Below are 21006 nucleotides of genomic sequence, written 5' to 3' on the forward strand. Positions count from 1 at the left end.
ATAGGAATCATGTGGCAGCTTATGTATCCAAGAAGAGGCAACACACAGTTGGGTCTTAACATGTATGAGTTCTAACTCCTAACATGTAGGAGTTAGCTGAGGACAGGAAGGAGTGAAGATCCATTTAGAGAAAAGAAAAAGTTTAAAGGTACATAAATGCCCCAGTAGTTTAATATGGCTGTACAATAAGGCTCTGCAGGGAGTAGGAGGAGGTGGAAGAGGAGGGAGGAAGGAAGATAGATATATATATATGTGTGTGTGTGTGTGTGTGTGTGTGTGTGTATGTATGTCTGGACAGAGAGAGAGAAGGAGGAGGTAGAAGAGGAGGGAGGAAACGAGATATATATATATATATATATATATATATATATATATAGAGAGAGAGAGAGAGAGAGAGAGAGAGAGAGAGAGAGAGAGAGAGAGAGAGAAAGTCTAAAGATAGAGAAAAATGATTTGCGTCCAAGCCAAAGCATGTGGACTGTGCCCACAGTGGCAGAAGAACCAGTGAATATGTCTAAGCAGGGTGGGTGAACACTCATATGAGTGCTTTGAATGGGCCTGATAGGGGTACAGAGAATTCACGCAAAGAAGGTATGGCTAGGAGTGGAACTGTTAGGAACCATTACAAAAATTAAGGGAAGAGGTGGCAAGGGTTTACTTAACACTACTCAGGTGGGGAAAGAAGGGAAATTAGAAAGATCTTGGGCATTAGACATGTCAAATTAGGTTACTAACTGGATACAGTTACAAGGGAAAGGGAGGTATTTCCAGTCATGTCCAGGTTGCCATCTGGAGCAACCGAGTCATCTGTGGTATCAATCACCAAGATGGTCATACTAGAGGAGGTGCAGGTATGGGTTAAGAGTCCAGGGGTCTTAGTAGTGAAATTAAAAGATAAAAATGCTGAATTATGTATTTCAGCCTCAAATCTATCGATTCTAACCTCTTTACATGCCTCAAACTCAACTCCCCGCTTTCCTACTGCCACTACCCTCTCTCAGGCTCCCAGTACCATTTCCTGTTTCTGCAGCCAGTGCCTCCTTGTCTCCTACTTACTCTGGCTTATACTCTGAATGGTAGTCATGTTTGTGCTTAAAAGTCTTCAGTGGCTCTCCTCTCCCTCCTTCCTGTGCTATATAGCTTCCTTCCTCATCTGTTCCCAGCTCACCATCCCATCCTCACTATTCATCATCCCTGTTGCCCACATGAAACGGGGGCCTGGAAACTACTGCACTTACCTCTCCCTAACCTCAACCGTGGCTTACTTTCTCCCTTCTATCTGGAATTGTCCGCACTTTTCCTCTTGCTACTTCCTCGTCCTCATTCTTAGAGCCACAAATTAAGAATCATTCATTCATTTGGCTGTTCTTGTCTCCAAGACTGAGATAGGTGCTGCATCTACGTGCTATTGTGGTACCTACCCTTGGTTTAGTGATAAATCAACAGTTCACCAGTTTTACTGAGCTAGAAGCTCCTTGAAGGCAGGACAAGAATTGTTCATCCACTAAAATAGTACTAATATTCAACCCAGCAATCCCATGACTGGGTATATACCCAAAGGAAAATAATTCATTCTCTCATAAAGGCACAGGCACCTGTATGTTCACTGCAGTGCTATTAACAATAGTAAGGATGTGAAATCAACCTAAGTGTCCATCAACAGTGGACTAGATAAAGAAAATATAGTACAAAAACACCATAGAATATCATGGACCCATAAAAAAGAACAAAATCATGCCCTTTGCGGCACCACTGATGGAGCTGGAGGCTATTATCCTAAGCGACATAATACAGGAACAGAAAACCAACTACCACATGTTCTCACGTATAAATGGAAACTAAACATTGAATACACATGATTGCAAAGATCGGAATGATAAACACTGGGGATCACTGGAGGAGAAAAGGAGGGGAGTGTAAGCTGAAGAACCTCCTGTTGGGTACTATTCTTCTGGCCTGGGTGATGCGATCATTGGTACCCCATGCCTCAGCATCACACACTTTATCCATGTAACAAACCTGCACATGTACCCTTTAGCCCATGATAAAAACGGAAATTAAGAAAAGACTTGTTCATGCATGTACCCCTGTATTAGTGATTGCTGTATAGAAAATTCTTTCAAATTTTTCAGGATAAAAGAGTAAACACTTATTTTCTCACAGTTTCTGAGAGTTTGGAATTCTAGAGCAGCTTTTCTTGGTGGTGCTGGCTCAGGGCCTCTGATGAGGCTGCAATTAGAGTGTCAGGAGGGTCTACAGTAACTTGGAACTTGTCTGGACTGCAAAGATGCAATTCTCAGCTCACTTGCATGGCTGTTGGCAGAAGGCTTTAGCTCCTCACCTCCTGGGACAATTCACAAAGCTGCTGACAACGTGGATTTCCCAGAGAGGGTGACCCAAAAGAGGTAATGCAAAAGACGGAAGTCGATCTTTTACTACCTATCTTCGAAGTAACATACCATCATTTCTGCAATATTCTATGGGTTCCACAGACCAACCCTGGTGCAATGCAGCCCAAGGGTGTGTAGCAGGAGCCAGAGATCATTGGGGGTATCTTGGAGGCTGAATTCCACAGCCACCAATGCACAGCAGTGCAATTAGTCCATATAAGGTACTAAACAAATATTTGAGAATGAATTAATAAATAAAGAAATGAATACAAAGCAAACATATTTATGCAAAGTTCTGGGCTAATTACTCTGGAGAATGTAGAGATATAAAATATTTTTTAATCGTTTTAACATATTTCTTTCCTAAAAATGTATAATCTCTGAGATGTTAAGGTGTTCCTTTGCATAAGACATCTGGTTCAATGAGGATTGGTTTAGTGGCATATGGTTCCTCCTTCCCAGAAGACTGAGAAAACAGGAAACCTCTATGAGATAATACCAACGTCATTTCTTTACAACCAGAAAAAAAGCTAACCAAACAAATGTTGCTACTCACAGATTCTCATCCTTTGTTTGTAATATGACCCCTCTTACTATGGGTATTTTAAAATGTTTAAGCTGATTAAAAGGTAAATGAAAACAATATCGGAAATAGCAGGTCCATTAAGTAAGAAAATGAGAACCATAATTGTTTATGTATATTAAACTATTTTACCTTTCATTGGACTTGTAAATTTGGTAGAAGATAATACTGAGCTGTGTGAAATGTAATTCAAAAACCACATTATTAGAGTAATAGATTTGTGTACTGGCATTGTTTTCCAACTGTACTACATTAAATGTCATTTAACTGTTCTAATGAAGTTTTAGCCCACAGGTACAATTGATATACATTTTTCAGTCTATAAATGGAATAAGCTGGCATAATATATGGATCAGTATGCAATGCAAAGTTGGATCAAACCAGTAAGAAAAAAACTACGTGAATGGCTTTAAAACAGTTACATTTTTAAAAGATTCCTGTGCAATGAAAACTCTAAAACGTGGCTAAAAATAATTTTAAAAGATATAAGTAAATGGAAAGACATCCCCTGTTCATGAATTGGAGGACTTAATAATATTAAAATGTCAATAATAACCCCAAATGATCTATAGATTCAATGAAATTCCTATCAAAATCCCAATGACTTTTTTATATAAATAGAAATTAAAATTCATATGGAATCTCAGGGTCATGAAGTAGCCAAAACAGTCGTGATAAAAAAAGAACAAAGCTAGAGGATTTTCATTTCCTGATTTCAAAACTTACTACAAAGCTACGGTAATCAAAACAGGGCAGTCGGCATAAAAGCAGATGTAAAGATCAATGGAATTTCTCATATATATGGTCAAACATTTTTGAAAAGAGTGGTAAGGCTATTCAATGGGGAAAGGTCAGTCCTCAAAAAATGGTGCTGGGGAACTGGAGATCCACATGGTAATGAATGAATCTAGACCCTTACCTAACACCATATACAAAAATTCGCTAAAAGCAGATCAAAGACCTACATGTTACAGCTAACTTATGAAATGTTTGGAAGAAAACATAGAGCAAAAGCTTCACAACATCAGATTTGGCAATTATTTCTTGAATATGACACCAAAGACACATGCAACGACAACAACAACAACAACAACAAAAAAACAGCATGCACTTCATGAAAACTTAAAGCTTTTGTACATCAAAGAACTATATTAACAGAGTATAAAGGCAATCCATGAAATGGGAAAAAATATTTACAAATCATATATCTGATGAGAGGTTAATACCCAAAATATGTGGAGAACACCTAAACTCAACAGCCACAACAAAAAACCTGATTCAAAATTTGGCAAAGGACTTAAAACGACATTTCTCCACAAAAGACATACAAATGGCCATAAGCAATGAAAAGTTTTTTTGCCATCACTAATCATTAGGAAAATGCAAATCAAAACCATAATGAGATAAGACCATTAGGTTGGCTACTATCAAAAAACAAAAACAAAACAAAACAAAAGCAGAAAATAGCAAGTGTTGGCAACAATGTGAACAAATTAGAGTCTTTGTTCCCTGTTGGTGGCAATGTCAAATGATGCAGGACACTGTATAAATCAGTATTGCAGTTCCTCAAAAAGTAAATAAACCTAGAATTACCATATGACCCAGCAATTCCACTTCTGAGTTTATACCCAAAAGAATTGAAAGCAGTGACTCAAACAGATATTTGTATACTCATGTTCATGGCAGCCTTATTCACAGTAGCCAAAAGGTGGAAACTGAAATGCCCACTGACAGAATGAATAAAGTGCCAGTGATATTTCTCAAGATATAAAAAGTACATACATTTAGTTCTTTGGATCAACTTCATCTGAATTTATTTTCACAGGGAAGTTGAAAATACCATTATATTCTACATACTTTAATAATTAATAATTATTTAATAATAATTTAATAGTGAGCTTTGCTCATGTAGAAGAGTGTAACTGGATCCTCATCTCTCACCTTATACAAAACTCAATCAAGATGGATCAAAGACTTAAATCTAAGACCTTAAACCATAAACATTCTAGAAGATAGCACTGGAAAAACTACCTAAGCCAAAAGCAAATGTAACAAAATTATAAGTAACAAATGTTAGTAAGGGTCCATATTCATTCATTACCATGTGGATATCCAGTTCCCCAGCACCATTTTTTGAGGACTGACCTTTCCACATTGAATAGCCTTACCATTCTTTTGGACATTTGTGTCTTTCACTGACCTAGAAAAAAAAGATATAATATAAAAAGAATGTCATCCTGCAGTGTTTCTTCTTCTCAAAGCCAATAATCATTTTTTACAAAAATTTTTTATTTTTATTTCAATAAATGTAACAAAATAAATATAACAAAGTTAATAATGCAACAAAATTAATAAAATTAATAAAATAGCTAATTAAACTAAATAAACTAAAAAGCTATTTCACAGCAAAATAACTAATGAATAGAGTAAACAGACTACCCACAGAGTGGGAAAAAATTTTTGCAAACCATGCATCCAAGAAAGGACCAATATCCAGAATCTACAGGGAACTCAAACAAATAATCCCTTCAAAATACAGACAAAGGAGATGAATAGACAATTCTGAAAAAAAAGATATACAAACAGCCAACAAACATGAAAAAATTATTAAAGTTACTTGAATTTCAAACAAACAAAAAATGCAAAATGCAAATTAAATGCAAATTGAAACCATCATGAGATACCACCTTATTCCTGTAAGAATGACCATAATTAAAAAACCAAAAAAATGACAGATGTTGGCAGGGATGTGGAGAAAAGGGAATATTTTTACACTGTATGTAGGAATGTAAACTAGTATAACCACTATGGAAAACAGTGTGGAAATTCCTTAAAGAACTAAGAGTAGAAATACCATTCAATCCAGCAATCCCACTGCTAGGTATCAACCTAAAGGAAAAGAAGCCATTACATGTAAAGGACATATGGACATGCATGTTTATAGCAGCACAATTCACAACTGCAAAGATACGGAACCAACCTAAGTGCCCATCTAACCAATGAATGATTAAAGAAAATGTGATTCATGTACACCATGGAATACTACTCAGCTATAAAAAGGAATGAAATAATGTCCTCATAGCAATGTGGATGGAGCTGGAGGACATTATTCTAAGTGAAGTAATTCAGGAATGGTAAACCAAATAGTGTATGCTATTACTTCTACATGGAAGTTAAGCTATGAGGATGCAAAGGCATAAGAATGATATAATGGACTTTGGGGACTCAGGGTGAAGGTTGGGAGCAGGATAAGGGATAAAAGACTATATATTGGGTACAGTGTACATGGTTTGGGTGACAGGTGCACAAAAATCTCAGAAATCACCACTGAATAACTTATCCATGTACCCCCAAACCACATGTACCCCAAAAAGTATTGAAATAAAAATGTATTTAAAAATAATTATTGGCTTTGGGAAGAAGAAATACTGCAGGATGACATTCTCTTTATATTGCATTTTTTTTTTTCTAGGTCAGTAAAACATATAAATGTCCAAGATTTTCAAGCTTGCAGCCAAGACAGAGAATAACCAATTTGCTACTTTGCACTATCAGCGAAATAGAAAGTTATATTTCATTCTCATGGGTGAGATACTGTGACTTAATAACTGGTTATTCTTCAAAGATCCCATTGCTCTTACTAGTGAGCAGTTAAAATGGTTTAAATGTACCTTGTTCTGTTGACTTTTCTGGAATATAGTTCTTTCTCCTTTTCCTGGCAATTTTTGTTTAACGTAAGAGAATTTCAAAAGACTGCTGCCTCATGTTTTAGCTCTCTCTTGTAATGAATGTTTCCTGACAAAATGTGCATTACATAAGAATTGATAAAAATAAAAACAAAAACATTTCTCATATGCATCTTATTAATTCAATCCATTGTTGGTGCCATGAAATCAAATCAGTCTTGGTTTTGAATTATTGGTAGAAAGGTCAGTTGAAATTGGTGAGAGAAGCAGACTATGTAATAAGATGATTTTATTAATGTAATTTTATTACTTATATTTTTAGGTTGTAATCATTATTAAAAAGTTTCTATTTAGGGACCTTGCAGAGTCTGTTTAATAAAGATTTATGTTCTTTCTTTTTTCAATAGGCTTTCTTTATAAGTTTTACATTTACAGAAATATGACCAGAAAGTACAGAGTTCCTACATATCCTCTCTCTTCACCTCTCCCCAATCCTCAGATTACACTCTTATTAAGATTTAGCATTATTGTGGCACAATTATTACAATTGTTGAGTCTATATTGATATGTTATTGTTAATTAAAGACCATAGTTTAGATTAGGGTTCATTCTTGGTGGGCATTCTATGGGTTCTGACAAATGTAAGTGTCCATCATTACAGTATCATACAGAACCATTTCATTGCACTAAAAATCCCTTGTGCTTCAGCTATTCGTCCTTCCCTCTCTCCCTCCCTCTGTCCCCCAAAATCCCTTAAAACCACTAATCATTTTATTGTGCCCCTAATTTGTCTTTTCCAGAATGTCATATATTTGGAATTATTCAGTTTGTAGCCTTTTCAGATTACCTTCTTTAATTTAGCAACATGCATTTAAGGTTTCACTATGTCTTTTTATGGCTTGATAATTCATATCTTTGTATTGGTCAATAATATTTCATTGTCTGGATGTATCGCAGTTTATTCCTTCACCTACTGAAGGTGTGAAAGTTTTCAGAGTCTAAATGGAGGCACTTGTGTCAAGCATTGACAAACGGAGAGAGGGAAGGCCACGAGGGAAGGGTTCTCATGCACATATCCCTGATAATAAGAACTATCAAAAAAGTTGGCAAAACCCAGAACTTTACACAAAGGCCACTACAGCTTTACGCAGAAAATACTTCTGCAAGGACACCTGTTCAGCAACTGCCTGTCCAACTTTGGACTCACAGCATTCTTGTTGTTTGTTCTTGTTTCCAAGGATAATTGATTCAAAATAACTTATGTAATCCTCCTCATTTTGGCTTTAAAAACATTCCCTTGCCTCAATGTCTTTGACTATACACATAGTTTACCATGGCATGCATAATCCCATTATGATATTACTCCTGAATAAATATCATTTGCTTTTAGAGAGTATCCCTGTAAAGGACATCTTGGTTGCTTATGTTTTGGCAATTATGAGCAAAGCTGTTGTAGACATTTGGTTGTAGGTTATTGTGTGACTATAAGTTTTCATGTCATTGGGGTAAATACCAAGGCACATAATTACTGAGTCATAAGACAAGAGCATGTTTAGATGTATAAGAAACTGCAAAACTGTCTTCCAGAATGCCTGTACCATTTTGCATTCCCACCAGCAATGGATGAGAGTACCTACTGTCCCATATTTTCTCCAACATTGGGTGCTGTCAGTGTTTTGAATTTAGCCATTCTAATAAGCATATAGTGATATCTCTTTGTTTTAATTTGCATCATCCTGATGAGTTATGATGTGGATGACATATGATGTGGAGCATATTTTCCTATGTTTATTGGCCATCTGTGCATCTTTTTTGGTGAGAAGCCTGTTCAGATCTTTTGCCCATTGTTGAGTTTTCAAAGTCACCATGTATGTGGGATACTAACCCTTTCAAATACGTTTTGGGGTGTTTTTGTTTGTTTGTCTGCAAATGTTTTGTCCCCATCTGTAGCATAATCCTATTTAAATAGCTTAACTAACTTCCTTTTTCACTTTTACAAGATCTTCACACTTAGAATATAGGTCCCTCATGTATTATTTATTCAGCAACTGTGTGAAGATGCCCATTTAATATGCCTTTCCACTACACGTTAATTATCCCTTATATGAAATGCTTGGAACCAGAAGTGTTTTGGATTTTAAATTATATTTTATTTTGGAATATTTGCATTATATACTTACCAGTTTAGCATCCCAAATCCAAAAATCCAAAATCCAAAATACTACAGTGAGTATTTCCTTCGTTACTGTATTAGTCTGTTCTCATGCTGCCAATAAAGACGTACCCGAGACTCAGTAACTTACAAAGGACAGAGGTTTAATTGACTCACAGTTCTCTAGGGCTGGGGAGGCCTCAGGAAACTTACAATCCTGGTGGATGAGGAAGCAAATGCGTCTCTCTTCACATGGTGGCAGCAAGGACAAGTGCAGCAAAAGGGGGTAAAGTCCCTTATAAAACCATCAGATCTTGTGAGAACTCACTCACTCTCATGAGAATGGCAACAAGGGGGTAACTGCCCCCATGATTCAATCACTCCCACAAGGTTTCTCCCACGATGTGGGATTATGGCAACTACAATTAAAGATGAGATTTGGGTGGGGACACAGCCAAACCATATCAAGTCATGAAAAAAATTGTTTTGTGCAGGCACATTGTTGCCAAAGTTATTGAGAATAAGTGTTAACATGCTTCTACTCTCCCTCCACAACACAACTTGAGTACTTGGACCAAAGATAAATTTGATAAAAACATATTGATTGGCTTTCAAAACTGCTACTTGTTTCACAAAATTTACTGCATTTCAGGTAAAACGACTCATTTTTTTAACTGGACACCAGCCTCCCAGGCAGAAAGATGTACACTACATTGGTGCACTAAATCAAGATGGCCACATCCCTGATTTATGTTTTTGCCAAAGCTAATAATACCTGCTTCTCTCAGACACATTTACATTTTAGGTATTGGAAGTTGGGTTACCCTCTCATTTCAACTTCCAAGATAGTCAACTTTTCAAAAAGATTTATCTTGCAAAATCAACTCCTATGAAATACTATGAATTACTGGGGGACCCCAGCAGTATTAAAGATCATCCTTCTTTTTCATTTGCAATAAATCCTGATGAATCCCAGGGGCTACCCTGGAAATTGAGATGAAGACACTAAACCAATGGGCCATGGCATGGGCTAAAATAATATTTCACAGGGCATTATGTTTACATTACAATTTGTGCTTGTAGTTGAACTCTGGAAAGTTGCTATATAAGAGCCTTCTATGAATTCCATTTTAGACAACATTTTCCTTTGTAGTTGCTTTTTCAAATAACTATAATGTACAGTTAACTCATAGCTGTAACTTAGATAATGTGCTAAAATGGATTTGCTATCCTTGTCAGAAAAACAAGAGATGTGTCCTGTGTGGTGGCTCTTTCTTAAAAAATCTATTAAGTCTTCTTTTGCAATCTATTTATACCAAACATCAGGCTATTATATCCCCAGTAAACTCCTATAAGCTGAGCACAGCTGGTGGAAATATGCACACTGGGCAAATCATCTCACCTGCAACTTCCACAGTCAGAACTCTCAAGATTTAAATTCCTGAATCAGTTTTTCTTCACAGGAGAATATTAGGTTCAGTGTTTATGATTATAGATACTCATCACAAAATAGTTGGCTAGTATTAAATACATCATAAAGTGTATGTTTTAAAAATCTGCTGCAAGGTAAGCTGTGTTTTGATTATTGGAGGCAAACATGTTATTCAGAAAGACATAAACACCACAGGGGCATCCCAAATGCACAGGATTCTCCTTAACTAAAGACTGTCAAAGAAAGTTCCAAAACCTATCTTGACAAGCAAGGGACCTAATGCTTAGAATCTACTTCTGCCAAGCTGGGAGAAGTGTGTGGTACAGGCTAACACTCAAATTGTAGCCAGCCAATATTTGAAAGCAGAGTCCCTTTCCCAAGGAAAGATCGGCTTCCTGTCAATAGAATCAAGCTTGCTCTACAAGGAATACACTAGAGTCAAAGAAGGAAGTCCGGTTTCATCGCAAACCTCAGGCTATTGCCATAGCAAGAAGGAGGACTTTTAACTTGTTCAGTTCAGGTGGGCAACGTAGGGCCTGACCAGAGTTTTGGACAATGGCACACTCAGGTTACACAGGCTGTAACTGTAGCCAGATATGACTCTAGATTATGTCAGCAGATACAGTTTAATACACCAGGAGCATTTTCTGGGGTGGTTTTAAATGTTAAAAGAGCTAAAATTTGCCTAGCAACTTAACTGTTTAATAGTTTTCATCCAGCTCTGTGTTATACATTTAATTCAATACTGTGTTACATTATGGAATATTTAAAATTTTCCCTAAACATATGACCTTATTCTGAGTGCCTGAGAAGAAACTTGAGAGATAGTTATTCAGAAGGTAGATTCACTCACTGTAGGATGTTTATAATCAGTCTAAGATAAAGAGATGATTATCAGGAGAAATAATGATAAAAATGCATTATACATTTTATTTTATTTCTCTTTAATTGAGAACACTTTTGTGTTCCTCTCTGTGCCTAAATGGGTTCTATGTAGCAATGTCTCCAGTGTTTTGTACATAGTAGGTTTACAGTACATGTTTTGTGAATGAATAAATAAATGTATGAATGAGTATGGAATATTCAAGGTCATAAATATATTTGGCCTGAATGTGAACTTAGTGCCTTGTGAACAGTTGTGCTAATGTTTGTCTTCTTTGACAAAAAGTGCTGAAATTCTTATGACACAGTTTTTGAAAGGACTCTTTTATGCCTTTTGGAACTGTAAGTGAAATGTTTTTTAAATTTCCCAAAATAGAATCAAACCTGTTCTGCATTCATCCCTTTGCGTCTATTATTTCCATACGGAACATCAACTATTTCCCCTTGAGCTTCTTATAATTAGTAATAGCTTTTTCAAAATTGCTGACATTTATGCCCTGAGTACTTGCTCTTCTAAGAAAACATTCCAACTTACATGCTAGTGAAGTTTATGTGCCAGTTGTACATCAATACATGCATAATTGCATTATTGTTCTTTTTTCAGCTTTCAGAAAAAAAATGGAAGAAGAAAAAACATAATTCTAAATAGGATTCTGAAAGAAGAATGAATGTATTAGTATTTCAAAGACACGACTTTCATTGTTTAAATGACTTAGAGCAATAACTTCACTTCATTCAATCTGCAGAACTGATTTCCTAAAGGAAATTCTTGATTATCTATTTGATCAAAAACAGGGTGAGAGAGTTTACATAAATTAGTGCTTTACAACAATTTTATGTATTAAGGTAATACATTCACAATTAGTTTTTAATAGAGACAGAGAAAAAAGTAGTTCTTTTTTCTTTTCTGGAAAAAAATAGTTGGTAATAGAGTAGGGGATAGCAACTGATAGTTTAAACTTAACAGGTTTCCATGTTGTCTCACTATTCACCTGAGATTTTTTTTCTTACATTCCTGCTTATGCCAACTGTCAACTATTCTCTCCTGAAACCTGTAGGTGGAAACATATATCATAATTAATTAGGAAGGAAGTTTGGATATTCAACTTCAAGCTCTCTGTTTTTTCTAGGGGGTCGTTGGGGATCATAAGCCTTGCAATTCAATTGTAAACTCGGAACATCTCCCACACACATCCCCATCACAGCTTGTTTTTTTTTGTTGTTGTTGTTGTTTTTGAGACAAGGTCTCCCTGTGTCACCCAGGCTTCAGGCTGTAGCGCAGTAGCATGATTATGGCTCACTACAGCCTCTATCTTCCCAGGCTCAAGTGATCCTCCCACCTCAACCTCCCAGGTAGCTGGGACCACAGGTGCACACCACCATGCCCAGCTAATTTTGTACTTTTTGTAGCAACAGGGTTCCACGATGTTGCACGGGCTGGTCTTGAACTCCTGGGCTCAAGAGATCTTCCTGTCTCCGTTTTCAAAAGTGCTAGGATTACAGGCATGAGCGATCACACCTGGCCTCTACCACATCTTTTAAATTGTGTAAGTAAAAGTAATGCTGAGGAGGTTGCATATTTGCCTGTCTCTCGTTTCCCAAAGTTGATCCTGTCTAGCCTGGTGATAGAAAAGATGCCAATGAAGTGGCTCATTCTATCCCAGGGCAGCCAGAATTGACAGTGCTCATCAATATTTTTTGCTTATGAGCCTAATATTTTCTTTCAAACCCTCATTGTTATGCAACTGACATCCAAAATAATAAGCAGTCACAAAAGGTGTTATTTCCATTGTCCTCTAATTAATTACATTTTAAAATAAAACTGCTACATAACTCTTTGAAAAGTATCCATTGAGTTAATCAATATCATCTATTTCAAAAAGACATGAAGGAAGTCTTCAAAACCAGAAATCTTATGTAGTTCCTTTCTCTCTTTGAAGTCATGTTGGCATTTTACTTCCCCCATAGAACATTCTCCTTTATTTTTTTTTCTGAAAATTTTTTCTCACTTGATCATACTTCTTAGAAACAAGTTACCTGTAATTAAGATTGTTAGTTTCTGTCACTGTAAATCATTCACTCTCGATACCAGTATCAGTATTTTGAAAGTTTCCTTTCTTTGCTGCTGCAGTGGTTTTACCCCTCCAAACATCCCACGGTAAAACGAGGGGTGGGTGAGAGTTAGGCTTTTACTTTGCAGAGTGGGAGAATGGAATTTAGAGTTCAGATGTAGGAAAGGGAGCTCACTTCAACTATTTCAGGCAGATGGATTTTATGGAAATTGAAGATCTGAAACTCATCCTCCCAAAGTCTTCACACACAGGCGCACCCCACGCAGTCTTCATGTGCCCCAGGTGGCACACACATGTGGAGCTGAAAACCACTCAGCTTAAAAGCTCATTGGCACCAAGAATCTCTCACAGACTTAATCCAGTTAAAAAAAAATGCCCCATTAGCCTAAATCATCCAGAGGGGCTTAGATAGTCTAGGGCTCTGTCCTACTTGACCTCCCAGTTGCACACAGTCTCAGGCACTGAAATGACGGTGGAGTTTCGAGTCAGACAGACATTAGTTGGATATATTAAGATCTATCGCTGATTACCAGAATGAACTTAGTCAAACTACTTAAATCCATAGGCCCCAGTTTCTGGACCATATAAATGGATCCAATAACGCCTGTCTTTTGTGAAGACTAACTGAGGCCATGTCTTTTCGAAGCACCTAGCTCAATGCACACAAAGCTGCTTTCTTTGACCCTTTCCTGCCCTCTCTCCACAGTTACCCAGTACCCATCTCTGCTGTGTCGTATTTCCTTACCAAAATATATATACATTTAATTAGATCTATATTAAATTGAAGATATAAAATGTCAGAAAACAATCAAATGTTGGATTTTTCACGTTTCCAATTTTGTTTTTTGGTTTTATTTTTTGACTTTGTTTGTTTTTTAAAATCAGTTTTCAAAGCCTGCATCTAAACAATGATTCTTCCAGGAATGAGATTTCAGTTATAACTCAGCACTGACATAAATTTGAGGGAAGAGATAACCTTTCTGTTGTCGAGGAATTGTACTGCACTGTTTGTTCCTGACTCAGTCTGCTTGTCAGGTGGCCTTGATTATAATCCTGGATTGAAACCTGAGGTTCTCCAAGTCTGAAGAGGAATATTTTTAATCTTTGGAGTGATCCTAGTGTCATTCTTGTCCACCCACATGTACTCTCAGCCTCTCAGCAGAATCTGCAGCAGAGGAGTCACCTTTGTGGTTGATTCAGGGTCTTATATAACCAGCTACTTCCATTTCAGATGAGTACACACTCTGGGTCTGGGCAGATATGATTGTACAACCCCCAAGGATGCACAAATGGAACCAACTCCTCTACGTATTCAGTACCTGATCAGATACTTCAAATAATGGACACCACCCACTTTTACTTTATTTACACTTTGGAATCTTTTGGACTAATCAGTTTGCAAACTAATGAATAATATTCAAAAGAAATTAAGGAGAAAGTCCCATGTACCCTAGCACCTACTGTAGTGTAGGAACATTTACATTTTGGAAAGTAACATACATATTAGTTTCTAAATACTTTCTAATCATGCTTAAGTTAATATAAAATGGTTCTTTTTGACAATATTAGAATTAATGTTTGCAATATGCTTTGTAAGACTTTAAACACAGGTGCCTTTCCTGTCTTTATTTTCCTAACCAAACTCACTTTTGAGAGATCCTTTCCAGTGTTTCAATACTTTCAAAAAATAGGCAAAATTTGGCTTTTGCTTCTATAGTAATAACTTCAATGCCATTTATCCTCTTCTTTAAGCCTTCAAGTCCAATTTTTTTTTCAGCTTAAGTTTCACTTAAAGTTTTGCTCCCATTCTAGCATGTTATTGTCTGTCACACTGAAGCATTTCATAAGACTCAATATAAAGAAGGCAGTTGAAAATAGATGATTGACTATTTTATTTTATGAAAGCAACAAACACGTTCCACTACTGGGTCACTAGGATGACATTGCATCATTAACCATTCTATTTTATGACATAATAACTTTAGAATTTTTCTATATGTATCAGGGTTTATGGAATTAATTATAGTTCAGGATGAATGTGAGATATATAGTTCCAAGCAGAATTGTGAGAAATAGATGAGTTTCAAGGATATTCCATCTCATTTATTTCAAGGTATGTTGCTTACACATTTGCCTAGAATCTTTGGAGATATACTGATATGTCAAAGGTTTCACTATAAGCTGTCATGGCTGTTTCAAAGATCTAAGAGTCCTTCCTACTTTCCTGCTAAATTATGGTGCAGAACATATTTCTATTTCAGACAATACAAAAAATCTGAATAATCATACTTGTCAAGATTCAACTGAAAATCATAGAAACACACTCTAGATGGGTCTGAAATCCCACAGTTGAGTTCTCTGGAGGTAACAAAGCCAAGGATTTGGGAGAGTACAGAGACATAATTTGCATTCATATTGCAACCAAATCTATTATTTTTCCTTTGAAACATAACTTAGAACCTGTTAACTATCAGCTTCATGATGCATGCCCTGACCAAGGTGAGTAATGATTTTATCTTCTGCAATAAATTACAATTTAGCTAGATCTGTAGCTCCTTGCTTTCTAATCTTTCTGAATGTGACTTGTATGTGCATGATCAAAATAGGAAGTATTCAGGCAGGACACTTCCCTCTCAGTAAACACAGGGTGCTTTTTATAGTCATATGTGATTTAGAAATTCAAATAAAATTTTATTTTGGTGATTTAAATCCTTTTTTAATGTTACACTTGCAATTCCTTTAATCATAATTAAACACATTTGTCTTAATTTGGACATACAACAGGTGTGCAAATATTATTATTTTTTAAAAAATTCAGACAAAATGCAAATGAGCACCATTTTATAAAACAAAACACCTTTTGGTGTATGGCTTGTGCATGGCATCATAATGGATAGATATTTTCAGTCTTAACATTATGGTTTTATTTTCTTTAAATAAAATGCAGGACATTTCTATCTAGTCTGAATCTCACTGATTTTCAAAACAACCATTAGCAAATAACAAGCCCTTTAAATATCAACACATGATTGAGTAAATGACTCACTTTTCCAAGAGAGAGGCAAAAGAACATATATTTTATTACGAAGGAAGACCTCCCATTGGTCAATGAGTTGTACAGGCAGACCTTCAGTTATAAAATGCAAGGTTGTTCTGCAGATCTGAAATTTCTATTTCTAAATTTAATATCTCTTCCTGCACCTGCTCCCTTCTCTACCTCTGCTAGTGGCACTTTCCTTTCTACAGTAGCTGGCTTGTCACCTAGATTCAAGCTCTTTGAATGTCATGACTCTTGCATCTCATTGTTGCCCACAGTTAATTCATTACCAAGTTCTGTTAATTTTACCTCCACCATGACCCATGAAGGTGACCTTCCATGCAGAATGCAACTACTCTAGTTGGCCATCCTTATATCTTTTCCCAAGATGATGCAATACGCCCATAAATTTTCTCCTGTATCCAGACTTGCTTTTGGTAACATAATCTTCTAAAATACAGCTCTTAGTCATGGCCTTTGCTGATAAAATTTCAAAGTCCTCACATTGCCATATAAATTAAGTTTCAATTCCTTAAATTGAATTAAGCCTCTTACTAGTCCCCCATCAGCTGTGTTAACAACTACACTTACTTTATGCACTATCTTGAATGACATACATATCACTCCTCAAAAACACCAAGAGCAGAAGGTACCTAATCATCCTCAGCCATGACAAGTGAGGAGGGAGGAGTGGCAGAGGATGCAGTCACATGAATAAGCCTTTGAGGTACAGCTGACTAAACAACACAGGGTTATCTTCAGGAAAAAGAAAAGGTATCATTTTATTTAAATATTTTCAGAGTAATTAGCTGTCTGAGGAAAGTGCTTTTGGCTCTAGTTTTAACCTAATTATCCACCCAAGTCTGCTCTATCTTTTCATCCTAGACTCACAACTCTTGACTTAATGCTATGTTCTCCTGACCCATTTCACTGTAGTGTCCTGAGTTTGAGGAAACAGCATCTCTAAGCCTTAGCATCTCAATCACTTCTGACAAGCTCTGTTTACCTTATGCCATCTTTCCCACAAGACTACTTTGGCTTCAGTCCCCTGGCTTAACTCTCTATCCAACCTTAATATAGTCAAAACAGTCATACTATAGAACCTGATAACACTCACTTTACCAAAAATACTTCAGCTAGAAGTGCTGTCTCTTCTTGTCTCAAACAGGTTCATGCAATTCACATAATATTTCTCACGTTGTGCTTACAGCCTTATTTTTTTACTGTTTCTAAACATTTAATATAACTTTGTCAATACAAACAACTCGAGGCCAAGCCTTATGCATTTTAATCTTTGCAAAACCCAAAACAGTCATCGTGCACCAGAGAGGCACAAAACATACATGTGGAGTTAAACTGAATTCATGCCACAGATGAAAAATAATTCATCTTGCTGCAGATTTGTGACTCTCTTTCTTCCTACAAAAACGGGTTTTTGTTTTCCTAGTACTTAGTAAAGCGTCTGACGCACACAGCACCCAAAAAAGACAAGTGGAAGGAAGGAAAGAAGAAAATTAAATAAATAAAAGGGGAGAGAGATAGAGACAGAGGAGGGGATAGAGAGAAGGGAGAGAGGAAAGAAGGAGAGACAAGGGGAACAGGGTTTATACAGAATTTTGGCTTGTTGATTTCCACTGACTTTCAGAAGAATTTTTTTTTTTTTTTTCTTTTTGGCTAGAAGAGAATGAATTAAACTGTAAGGGGACAAAAAGCTGTGTTTTGTTAAACAATTAAGTAGGATATTTAAAATGGAGTCACATATGGAGTGGTCAGTGTCACCCGGAGATACCAGCTGCTTAGCTACCCAAGGACTCATGGTGTGCAGGAGATTCGCCAGGGCAGGTTCCTCAGCTCTGACGCCTCAGAAATTTGATCACACTCCAGCAAGTGAAGCATTTCTCAGAAGGGGATTCAAATTATTCAAATTCATAAAAATCCAAGTAGCAGAATGAGAATGTTTCCTGATTCTTCCAGTGTATACTGAGAAATAAAACTGTCACAGAACTTGTAAGGTCATCACCAGTATGCTTTCCCCTACGGACACATCTGCAGTGGGTGTCAAATATTAAGGTTAATGGTTAATTTTTCTTGGTGAGCACTGAGATCAGAACCAGGAAGTTTGTTATATCATTTCAAAGGGTAATGGCATTAGGCTAAGATGGTTTGACGTACATACCTGCTCATTGGTCATTCATCCTGAACATGGAATCCTATTACCTGGCTCTTTGGCCAAACCTATGATTCCACCAAAACCATCAGATGTTGAATGATCACTGACAAAATTTGACCTTCCGACTCTTCTTTTCTTATGTTCTATTGTTGACTGATACCACCTTCTGCTCCCTCCTCCCCGACACATTAACTAAGCGCGCACACACACACACACACACACACACACACAAAGCCTTCTAGGCATTGATACATCCTTTCTTTAATTTATGAATACAGTCAGTCAGGTAGTGCTTGTGTTGGGAAAAACTATCTCATTAAGATTTTCACAGCTCTCCTTATAATTATTGCATTCTGCTTTAATAGTTTATCTTTCTGATCTGCTTTATTGTCATTATTTCTGAATTCTTGGGAGATATCTAATTACTGCCCACCTCCCCTTCCCCCACCACGTACAGTAAAAAGCAAGAGAATCCTCCTTTCAAGACCTCCTTGACAAGTAATGATAAAATTTGGTTCTCTCCCCAAATAGTAAAATTTAATACAAAAAAAATATGAAAACAAAAGTCTGCACTTAAAAAGGAAGTAAATCCTAAGATAAAGTACAAGCAGAACTGAATTAATGGCAGGTATGAACTAACTCTATTAACACAAATGGTGTACAACTATACTTGAAAATGATGTGCAATCAAAATAATTTATTATAGATAAAAATTCCTAGAGAGATATTAATAGTTCAAGAAAGTGGAATACACCCAAACAAAGCAGGAGGTCAGGAGGCATCCCCATGCCTCCACTGTGTTCTTTTGTGCCCCACTGAGTGCTGGTCAATAGGACCCCCTAGAACGCAGGAAAATGGCCTGGAACATTGGACAGCAGAAGCAGCAAGTTCAGGACTCACAGGCGAAACTCTTCATTTGCTTTTTTGACAAATAAGAATGAGTCAAGGTCCTCAGTCCTAACAACACCAACCCAATGACCATAAATGCTTAGGACCCAGATGGAGAAGGCCAGTGAGACCAACCTTCCATTCTTTTCCATCCATCATCACACTTTAGTGCCTGTGGCCCAGAGAGGGAGGGCCTGGAGACACCATGGTGTTTAGACCTCCAAAGAGATTTACAGCATCCTGGACAGATATTTTAAAGGACATTCAGGGAAATAGTATAGATAACTTCCATAATTTCTAAAAAGAAAGTTGAAACTTGAGTTTTAAAAATATCAACTTTCTAGGAGTGCATTTGTCAATGAGAAGCAATAGTCAGCAGGCACTTAATGAAGTATATTGGTCCATGTGTATCCTAACTAATGACCATATTGTTCAGCATCAAGATGAGTTGCTAAGGTTATAGCAATTTTTGCAGTAGGGCCTTGTCAAAATTATTTCTGTATGCATTATGGAATTCCCTAACTCAAATTCTATTTCTCCCTTTAAAGCCCAATTTCTGCTGAATGATCTGTAACTATTAGAGATTTAAAGTCATATTTCATAGAAATATCTGTGTTCATAATAGGTATCAACAACCAAAGCAGCAATAAAAATGGATGTGCTACTGAGGGTTGAAAGACAAAAAAAATCCTTTAAGTTTTATATAATGAATGGTGAGTAATATGTTATGATAAATGTAACCACACATTAAGACTAGCCATTGATTAAAGATAAGCTATTCTGGGCTAGGCAATGTACTATTTCCTTTACAGACCCTCCTTCTGGTCTTTAAACCAGCGATAATTATTCTCATTTTACACATCAGTATCTGACAGACCAAGGTCACATAGAGAAAGAGGCTTAGAACTGAGATTTCATTACATTTTTGCCTCACATCTCTGACACTTTCCACGACAACTGAGCCTTTATAATGCAAGATTTGGTCCACCCCAAATGGATTTCCACTTGAGTTTGGAGTAGCTTCTGCTGGCCTATGAACATCATGCTGAATGTCCACACACCAAGGACACAACCACAGCAGGATGCTGTCACTCTTGTCGAGTTCCAGCAGAAGATTTCCTAAGCCAGTCAGTGGTGGGAAATGATTAAATCATAGAACATCAGGTCAGGAGTGTTTAAGTAATTACTCAAGAAGACAACCTCAGTTAGCAACAGGTTGAGACTAGTACTTCACACCTGCTGGCTTTCAATTCCCCACTCTTTCTCCATTATGTTTGCATATTTACATTTTAACAAATACACATACAAATAAATGATAAATGTTTGATGTGGTAGATGTGCTAAATACCCTGATTTGACCATTTACACATTGTATCATGTATTGAAATATCACACTGTTCCCCCAAAATACGTATAATTATTATGTGCTGGTTACAAATCATAGGAAAAGGGGGGGGGAGCATGTAGATGTCTGGTTTGTCCTAAGAAACTCAGCTTAGAAGATTAAATTATGCATTAGAAAACAGCTTCTTAGTGGATCATATAAGAAAAAAAGTGAATTGGAGCTACACAAAAAACACTTCCGCCAAGCTATACTACATTTCTGTGTGCTTAGATTGGGGCTGAGAGAGCACCAGTTCTCTTCCCGATGGACAATCTGCTTAAAGGTAGGGCCAAATCTCTATGGATTTAGACAGATACGCATCTTCTCAGC

The 21006-nt window shown here is 36.7% G+C and overlaps 1 protein-coding gene across 2 annotated transcripts in view; it reads right to left on the reverse strand.

Annotated features, from left to right (window-relative positions):
* Nucleotides 1-21006, reverse strand: part of NKAIN3 (Na+/K+ transporting ATPase interacting 3) — a 750305-nt gene that overhangs the window by 683888 nt on the left and 45411 nt on the right. The gene's annotated exons all lie outside the window — the stretch shown is intronic.

The sequence above is a fragment of the Mandrillus leucophaeus genome, unplaced genomic scaffold (genome assembly GCF_000951045.1).
Source record: "Mandrillus leucophaeus isolate KB7577 unplaced genomic scaffold, Mleu.le_1.0 Scaffold236, whole genome shotgun sequence".
NCBI classification, from domain to species: domain Eukaryota; kingdom Metazoa; phylum Chordata; class Mammalia; order Primates; family Cercopithecidae; genus Mandrillus; species Mandrillus leucophaeus.